Below are 6,772 nucleotides of genomic sequence, written 5' to 3'. Positions count from 1 at the left end.
TCCCCTCATCACAGAAGTTTAGAAAGCAACACGGTGCTTTCTGAACCTCATGACTCAACAGCCAGGTCTCCAGTAGTTCTGCCTGACCCTGCTCTTTATGCAGTAAACATTTAAGACCTCCTTACCATCCAATCTGATTAAATCACTGTCATATTTAATATGAAACTTTATTAAATCACTGATTTAGACCAAGAAACACGCTGCTACATCACTGTTACAAGTGCAGCTCATCAATCCAGTCATAACATAGCAGTACTGTGTTAAGGTTGGGGCTTTCCAACATATACTGGAACAAGGCTGAGCAGAGGCATGAGAAAGTGAGGAGGATGGAGCACCTGAGAAGCAAGAGGTAAGACAGCAGTTTTTGTTTACATTGGAGATTAGAGGGAAACCTTTCCCCTACTTGCAAGATGATTGCAGAGAAGATGGAACCAAACTTTCCTTAGAGAAGCACATCAGAAAAACAATAGGCAGAAGTCACAAGTTATGAATTTTCACTGTCTGTAATAAAAACACAGATGATACAGGAATTGAAGCAGGTTTTCTGATTACAAAGTATTCTAATATTTGTAAATTCTAATATTTGTATATCCTGAATTTTTCTAAATTCAGTAGGACAGGGCTCTGTGCAATCTCACTTAAGGCTGAATGTACTTTGAACAAGTGGTTGGACAAAACGATCTCCAGCAGCTCTTTCAAACATAAACTATCTTGTGGTCCTATGATTCAAAGGAAGCTTCTGTGCCTTGGAACTCACAGAGCATTTAATCCAAAGAGTGAAAGAATTCAATAGAACCTACACAAACACATAGATGAACAATATATATTAAAAAAAATCGATTTCTAGTCATTTCAAGGCACATGGCTTAATATACATATTTAAGAAAATTTATTTAGGTAAATAAGACTGTGAAATATACACAAGAAATGTTGGGAAATTACATTTATTTTTATTAAAAAGTTGTGATACATTTTTGAAGGACTAATTGCAGATGTTTGGAATAATAAATGGCAAATAAATATGTCAATGAGCAGTAAGGGTTGCATTGTCAGCAAGGGAAAGTGATTTGGCCTTAAATAAAAGCAGTCAACCACTCAGTGAGGGGAAGAGTTTACACAGGATGCATACAGAGAAAGAGGGTTACAGGCTTCTCATGGCAATTAGAACCTGCTGATGTGTTCCAGGGCATGACACAATTTTCCTTAAAGAAACTTTTCCTTAAAGAAACATTTAAAAATGGCTTATTATAAAACAGCTAGTTGATTAAGGTACTTTGTCTTATTACACATATTTAACTGCGGTTTTGCTTTCATTTTCAGCATTTAAGCAACATATAATTTTCTTAAGTCTGTTACAGTAATTTCTAATAGGTGGCAAAGATCAAGAAAATGAGCTCAGCTTTACAGTGCTTCCCTGCTGATTACTCAAAACACATTTAAGGCTTTGATTGCTTTGAAATGACAATTTAGAAATACAGTTACACCATATTCTTATTATAAACTTTCTGCAAACCTAAGTGACAGTATATTTAGCTTTGCACTGAAGTGTGTACCTCTTGGGCTTCAATCCTGTAGTCTTTATGGCAGGGCATGGTATGGTATTTTTATGGGCAAACAGATAATTATGTTTTGTCTTTTTGTCCTGTTCAGTTCTTGAAAGCACTATTTTAAATCATGATGATGAACCCTTTTTATTTAAAACCTAAGATTAATCTCCATATCTTTGTCAGAATTTTTCAGCTTCCATTTGGCAATACCCTAAACCTAGTTATATGACTTGAAGATGACTTCAAGTTGAATTTCATAGGGCCATGGATTCCTGAAAGTTATGAACTGCCTGTGTAAGCAATAGGTTCTGGTTATAAAATTAGAGACATAATAGACATTCGATTTCTAGTCATTTAGCCCAGAAGAACTTTTATTCTTTATGCATCCCCTTAAATCTAAAAATGTACTAAAATACACAAAAAGTATAATGTTCCACAGGAGAGAGCATGTCAGACAAAGAAATGCACTATAACTCCCATCTTTTCTTGCTTGAAATCCTTCTCTCTCTATCCTTTGTTATACTTTCTTATCATGTTTGACCTTAAGCAAACATCTAAACAACCTCTGTTGGAATAACGGTTCAGTGAGTCTAAGTTCTGACTACGGACCCTTAATCATTCAATAAACACAAATGACGGTGTTTACTCTTTGAACAGCTCTAATAACTATGGATTTTTTAGCAATAAGGATAAAGTAGGCAAATACTTTAAAGTAGGCAAATGCTGACAAGGCATTCTCCCACTCCTACACAAACTGTCTAATCTGTGGTCAATTTTGTGGTATAGTCACCAACAAACAGAAGAGCCACTGTTCATCTAATGCTGGTAGGAGACCAGACATACTAGTGTAATTGCACTGTTATACCAGATCATACACCTTATCAGAGTGGGATATGCTTTTGGCAAACAAAGAGGTTATTGGCTGTACACTGAATTGTTAATTTATAAATAGTTAATATTTTATTACACAGATCTATTATATGAGTTACTTAACTGTCATTGAGAGCAGAAGGCATTGTGATGAAGGTATTTTCAGGGGGGGCGTGGTTAAGACAGAGAGATTGCAATGCCAATTATAACCTGAGATATAATAGTGACAATTATAATGCGTTTTAGTCCCCGCCTCCCTGGGGGATATAGCACCGTCCTTTTCTTTGGTTAGGAAGACCATCTTATTGCTCACATTTAGACTATTTCTATCTTGTTCAGCACAAAGAAAATAAAGATATTAACACGGTAATTTCTGTTAAAAATGAACTGGTAATGAACTCTGTTGTGTTAATGGAAGCCTGGTCTCACAATCCTCTACATTCTACTGCTGAACTGTAAATTTCAACTACACTTGAAACAGTTAAGTACAACAGTACTGCTTAAGGCAGTAGTACTGCCACCATCAGTTTCCTTGGGTTTGATGTTATGCTTCCACTTGCATTAGAACAAAAATATTTCAAATCCTCCTCTTACTCTGGTCTTAAATAGGGCAAATCACAATCACACTTTTACCAAGGGGATGCAATGTAATGCATTGAGATTGGATGCATAGTAATGCCTGAGACAATTAAAAAATAAGGACAATAGTTTTCTTGGACAGATCAACCAGCATGGGGTAACAGGCCTACGAAACTGTCATTTTGAAAACTGTGGCTCTGAGGTTTTTCATTTGGAACCTGCTAGGGTTGGCAGAGGCAGACTCTAGAAAGCCTTTAGGACTACTGTGAATTACGGTTTCTCAGATCTCCTAGTAACTGTTCTGTTTCTTGAACTCTTGCCACTTCAGCTACACAATGAAGACTGTAGTTGAATTCTCTTGTGTTTGAATGGATTTTTAATATAAGAGAATGTCTAAAACATGAAAATTCAGCACTAAAGCCTTGTAGAAGCAGGTCAGATGCAGTTGGAAAACCTGAAAGAGTTTTACCTTACATTTTGAAAACAATTTACTTTGAGAGTAGGTCATTAACTGGAATGTGATTTCATAGGCTGAAAATTTAATCTCAGAAATAAAGTGCCTCTTTCTCAGGGTGCACTTTGAAAATATTTTGTATTGGTCAGTAACTGATTAGTTCAACAGATGAGTCAAATACAGCTTGGTGCTGTCTCATAACCAAAAATCTAAGAAAATATCAGCTATTTGGCTTCATTTCTAGCAGAAGCATGGGAAAATGATAAAAAACTGAAATCCAAGATAGAAAGACCCTTTTTACTGTAGATGCTGGAAGAAGGAACTGCTTTACATTCTCATCTAGTAGTCATGTTCATATAGTGTAGCTGCTTGTATAGTAGCTGTAATTCTGGGGTATTTCTATGAGTAAAAATATATTAATAAAATATTGTCTGTGTCAGAACAGTCATGGTTTGTTTATCAGTTTCAGTACTTAATGTTCTTAAATTGCCATTTTTTAAAACTGATATTATATTTTAAGGGCAGACCTTATCACCTACCCGAGACCTTTGCAAAGAGATTCAGGAGGAATATGTTTTGAACTACTTGGTTCCTCTCAGTTCTCTTGGAAATCAATACAGAAGGTCTATTTGTTGATCTTTCCTCCCTCAACATACAAAATAGCCGAGTATTGGCAAGAAACTGTATTTTTGTAGCCAAAGCTACTCTCCCCAGCCCAACACCCGCACCACCCCCACCCCGGGGAAAAAAAAAAAGAAAAAAAAAGAAAAAAAAAGAAAAAAAAAGAAAAAAAAAAGAAAAAAGAAAAAGAAAAAAGAAAAAGAAAAAAAAAGAAAAAGAAAAAGAAAAAGAAGAAGAAAAAAAAAAAGGAATAGAAACAAAAAAACAGAAAGAAATGAGGTCAAGGAATAAAATCACCATGGAAAAGAAGAAACTATTCTACATCTGTTTTGAATTATCAGGAAATGTGTCATGCAGTATATACTATCAAAGGTCTGAAAGCCTTTTTTCAAACAGCAGAATGAATTGTGGAGGTCATGTAAAGAATAGGAAACAAACAGCATTTAAGGACAGCACCTGCTCACTTACCAGCCAACCACCCCCAAATTACAAGCTTGTAAAAAGCTGAAAAAGGAAGGTTTCTCCTGAAATACATTATTTTCAACTGCTTTAATTCTCAACGAAAATGAATGACTAGCATAATTACACAAAGAATTCTCTAATCCACTCTTTCTTTCTCTCTGAAATATAAAATAACTGTATTTTTAATACAACAAGCAGAAAACATATTTTCATAAAATAAGGGAGTTCTTACAAAATAGTCCAAGCATCAACTGTAAAAAAACCAAAAAAAACAAAACAAAAAAACCCCACCAAAAACCAAGAAACAAACAAACAAAAAACCAAAAAAAACCTCCCAAACCAAAAAAACCAACAACAACAACACAAAAAAACCCCAAAACTAAAACCAACCAACCAAACAAAACCCACCAAAACCCAAAAAAACCCCCATGATTGCAACAATTTTACAGAATTCTGAGTGGTTTTCAGCCAAAGCTGAGGAGGATAAATTTTAGTGGGGCCTTAATCGGTTCAACAGGCAAATTTGCATAGACATACATGGCAAAATTCACAGAAGGAAATGGTTGACAAATATTATGCAGGAGTTTGCAATGCTATCTTAGCCAGAGGCATCCATTGTATACTATAGCATTAAGAAACTATATCCTGAGCTACTGCAGCTACTGCATATATAGTTCCCAAATTTGTATGTGCATTTGTTTCAGGCTTGTAAGAGACTCACGGGCTTTCAGACACAGTAGTAAAAGAAATAAATTTTAAAAAGTAATTAAAACATCCTTAAAGATCTCAAATTTTAAATCAAATAGACAGTGAAGTATCAAGTAACCTACATTTCATATTGTATTTGTACAACAAGAATATTACATTTTATGAATAGATTGCAATATATTTTTTTGGTCATTGTGGAACTACATTGATTATTTGATACTATAACATAGATAAATTCAGGGGGTTTTGCATACATACCTAGTCTACTTATAAAGATAATCCAAAATTTTATTTCCTTTATCTATTAAAATGTGAATAAAACCCCCTCAATGTTCTAGGAGTTGCCTGAGATAAAAAAGTTTAGAATAGGCTTACTTAATAAACTGTACTTACAGTTATGTCAGATGAACTTCAGCAAAAGATTCGGTATTAAAGGACAGATTTGAATGGTGATCAGATGAAAAGCATGCCTCAGAGTATCATGCCATACAGGGAGGAACAAAAATTTGAAATCCATCTCTGATGTTGTGGTGAGTTCTTACTTTTTCACTTGATAGTTGTTCAGCTGCATCTTTTTCTGACTTTGTCATTATATCTCACATTGCAACTGTTTAAGACCTTCTTTGTCAAGGAACAAAGTCAAGTGTTTTTATTGAAGATCGACCCCTGATCAAGTTCCGATGAGTAAAAATTATAGGAAAAAAAGCTACTATGTGCTAGATTATTTGCAACAAAGATAAAAATTAATTTTCCTCTCAATTACCATTTTCTCCAAGCTTAGAAAAGAGTGGTGATTTCTAGTTAATCCTTAAGCTATAATGTAAAATTTTCTGGATTGCAGACCTTAGGCTGCTATAAGCATTAGAAGTCATAATTTCCATTGCTTTTTGTTCACTCTAAACTAGAGTTAACAAATCATAGAAAAATCATCCATAAATGAACTGTAAGAATCTTTTAAAGGAATCTTAAGAAATCTTTAATGAAAATTTGAAAACTTTTTAGTTCAGTTAAAATATCACACACAACATCAAAACCATTAGGATTAAACTGTATTTAAAATAGAAAGTAAAGGATGAATTAAATGTCTTCCAAACTTATTCATTATTATATGGCACATTTTCCTTTTCATTATATAAACCGAAAAAAAACCCTGAGCTTGGTGTTCACAGCTTAATTAAATGAGTATTTAGAAAATGCAGCTCCCTACCCTGATCTTCAGATACATTTCAGGGAAAATTCATTCTCCACAATGAAGAAAAAAGTAAAGGACTTAGCATTTAATAGTACAAGCAGGTTTCGGACAACACTCAACATCTTGCAATCAAACAGACAGAAACTCCTCGGTAATCAGCTAATATTAATTTCTCATGGCCGTGTGTCTCACTAGAGCCCACTGGATGGCTCCCTTACCACTGTCAGGGTTTGTACTTCTGTGAGCACTCAGTGTATTCCCACGTTGCAACTGCCTTTGGTGAGTTCCACTGCCTCAGGAAGTAAATGAAAAAACATCTCCACTTACAGTCTGTGAGTT

This window comes from Prinia subflava, chromosome Z (genome assembly GCF_021018805.1).
Source record: "Prinia subflava isolate CZ2003 ecotype Zambia chromosome Z, Cam_Psub_1.2, whole genome shotgun sequence".
Classification (NCBI taxonomy): Eukaryota; Metazoa; Chordata; class Aves; order Passeriformes; family Cisticolidae; genus Prinia; species Prinia subflava.
The sequence above is the reverse complement of the archived record's forward strand: the minus strand, read 5'-3'. Positions refer to the sequence as shown.